The sequence below is a fragment of the Nicotiana tabacum genome, chromosome 10, assembly GCF_000715075.1.
Source record: "Nicotiana tabacum cultivar K326 chromosome 10, ASM71507v2, whole genome shotgun sequence".
Classification (NCBI taxonomy): Eukaryota; Viridiplantae; Streptophyta; class Magnoliopsida; order Solanales; family Solanaceae; genus Nicotiana; species Nicotiana tabacum.
Genome location: NC_134089.1, coordinates 63,551,925 through 63,555,046, shown reverse-complemented (window position 1 = coordinate 63,555,046; position 3,122 = coordinate 63,551,925). Strand labels below are relative to the sequence as shown.

The 3,122-nt window shown below is 41.7% G+C and overlaps 1 non-coding gene across 1 annotated transcript; it reads left to right on the top strand.

Annotated features, from left to right (window-relative positions):
• Positions 1-1,282: 1,282 nt before the first annotated feature.
• On the top strand, positions 1,283-1,389 carry LOC142165534 (small nucleolar RNA R71). Its single transcript, XR_012696196.1, has one exon. It is a non-coding gene; the product is annotated as a small nucleolar RNA R71 (small nucleolar RNA).
• The last annotated feature ends 1,733 nt before the right edge of the window (positions 1,390-3,122 follow it).

Here is a 3,122-nt window from a genome sequence, read left to right as displayed (position 1 = left end):
GGGATATTAAGTCCTTCATCATTTTTTCATACCCAGGCATCTCTTTCAAAGCATCTATCAATGGAATATTTACCTGGATTTGTTTCAACATCTCCAAGAATTTCTTGTATTGCTCCTCTTTTGGTACTTAGCCAGCCTCTGAGGGAATGGTGCGGGAGGTCTCTTCTTCCGAATGATTTGGGACTGCTCTTTATCAGCTACCACCTCAACTACTTGTTCCTGGGCTGTCTCAGCTTGTTTCTCAGTCTTAATCTGAATGTTATATTCTTCCTGGGCAGGCTGGACTATCACCTCTGTTAGTTTTGTTGACTCATCTAGCTCAATGGGCACGAGTATGAGTGTCTCAACCTGTTTGCTTTCTCGAGCCCTCTCTTGCTCCACGTCTAAATCTTTGCCATTCCGTAGACTCACTGCCATCAGCTGCTTTGGGCCTTGATATTTTGGGTTTATTTGAGTGTCTGCAGGTAATGTCCCATGAGGACGATTGTTTAGAGACATTGAAATTTGGCCCGTCTGCACTACTTTGTTTAGAGACGATTGTTTTGGGTCATGTGCATATACTCTTTCACTTAGTTTTGCATTAGACCCAATAACCTGCTGCATCATTGCCTCAAGTCTAGCAAACCCATCTTCCTGCCGTCCACCATGCTGCTGTTGAGGAGGGTGATACCCCTGCTGTTGAGGAGGGTGATACCCCTGCTGCTGATTTTGATTGTTATATCCCTGTGGCCATGGGTAAGGTTCCATATTATTAGGAGGTCTCATACCTCCCATGTTCCCATTGTTGAACTGTGGCTGGATTGGCTTGTACAACTAATTTTGCTGGCCCCAATTCTGACCACCATGTCTCTGGCCTCCATAATTAGACACATAGTTCATGTCTTCAGGGTAGTGATGATGATTATGTTCTGCATTCCACTGGTTACCAATTGGCTGACTAATGCAAGATGTGCACAAGCCCCCATTGGTAGTATCTACGATGTGTACCTGCTGCTTCTGCCCTGACTCTTTCACCTTTTTGGTGAGGATACTCATTTGTGTCAGTAAGGTGGCCATATTTTCAGCCATAGAGTTGGATAGATCTAAGGGCACTGAGTGACCCACTGGAGTGATAGGTGCATTCCTGGTTGTCCATCCTGAATTCTGTGCCATATTATCAAGCAGACTCTGGCCTTCTCTCCATGTTTTGCTAAAAAATGCTCCACCAGCTGAAGCATCAACAATGTTCTTCACGCTATCTGGCAATCCCATGTAAAACTGTTGTCCCAACATCAAATCTGCAATACCATGGTGTGGACATATAACCAGCATCCCTTTGAATCGTTCCCATGTTTCATGCAGTGTCTCCATTGGTCTCTGTTTGAAACTCAAAATTTCATCAATTTGTTGAGAAGTCTTGTTGAGTGGGTGGAACTTGTTCACGAATTGCTTGACTAACTCCTCCCAAGTTGTTATGGAATTAATGGGGAGTGAGTTTAGCCAGGTCTGGGCAGCTCCTGTCATTGAGAATGGAAACAATAACAACTTGATTGCTTCCGGAGTTACATTGGGCTGCCTTTGGGTTTTGCAGATTGACAGGAAATTCTTCAAGTGCAGTTGAGGATCTTCGACTTGAGTCCCCGAAAATAGCCCCTTGTTCTGCAACAAGCGCAACATGTTGTTCGTGATTTGGAATGATTCAGCCTGTATCTGCGGGACTAAAATCGTTGTGGCTAGATTTTCAGCTGTGGGTTGTTCCCAGTCATAGAGAGCAGCCTCTGCACAAGAGGTGCCACTGGCGCTATTGGTACAACTGGGTCTTCTTTGTGATCTCCCATGTCTGTTTCGAATTGTCCAGTTGTTTGTTTTTCTGGTTGGCCCGATTCAAGGCCTTGAAAACTTTCTCGGGATATGATAATGCTTCAAATACTTCACCAGTTCTCGATGAGTTTCTAGGCATGCACCTGTACAACCAAGTCAACAAACGTTAAAATTTCAATATAAAGATTGGTATAGAGAAAACTGACAACACTAAGAATTTTGGTATCTCTTTCAATTGTAATTGATAACACCATTAATTTTCCGGCAACGGTGCCAAAATTTGTTCACGCCCAACTATGCCTTATAAAAAGGACTAAGTGGTCGTTGCAAATATAATCCGGTTTACAAGTCCGGAGTCGAACCCACAAGGAATTAACCTATCAATTACTCTCGTTAGACTTACTAAATTCAACGGAATCACCTTCCCAAACGTTATAAATAACAATTGAGGGTATTTCTACTAACTACGAATGAAAGTAAATAAGCAAATGAAAACTAACTATGATTAAGTGTAAACAATTAAGGGAAGGTTCTAAGGTTATGATTTCCCTTATTGATGGAATTCCTTCCAGTTATGTTTCACATAGATTCACCAAATAGTCTCTGTCAATCATGAACACCCTTATTACCGTAAATCTCTCCCGAGTAATCATGACAATTTACTAGACGCACTCTTCCGAGTTATGCTAGCTAGCTTTATTTATTACAGCTCACTTTAGATTGCACCCAAGGCTTCGTTATCCCTAATCCTGCCTTTAAACCCTTGGTTATTGATCCCTCATATACTTTGGGAGTGATGTTGGTCAACAATTTACCTAAATATGCACTCTCTCCCGAGTATGCACACTAAATAGGCACAACTAATTGAGGATCATGTCAATTAACTACAACATGCACGAAGTTGAACGAATAGAGATTTAAACTGGGTAAACTATATTAACATAACAAGAAGTTCATCCTTCAATAGGTTCCATCAAAACCCTAGACTAGGAAATTAGCTACTCATGACAAAACAAGATAAAACTACTAAATTATTCATAATGGGTAATTGCAAGAAAATAAAAGGAGATAGAAAAACTCTAATATTTGGTTGATCTTCTCACCCTTGTTCTTGCCTTCAAAGTAGTCTAAAAACAAGCTTAAACATATCTAGGGCGAGCTTCTAAAGTATATAAGGGTGTGGGACAAGTTTTCCCCGAGTTACACTTTGGTCCCCAAGTTTCTGGCGCGTGAACAGTTCACCGCGGTCGCGGTGGAATTCACTTAGTCCATTTTTGCTTCTTTGTGCTCGGGTACTTCTTCATTGGGCGTTTTCTTCACAT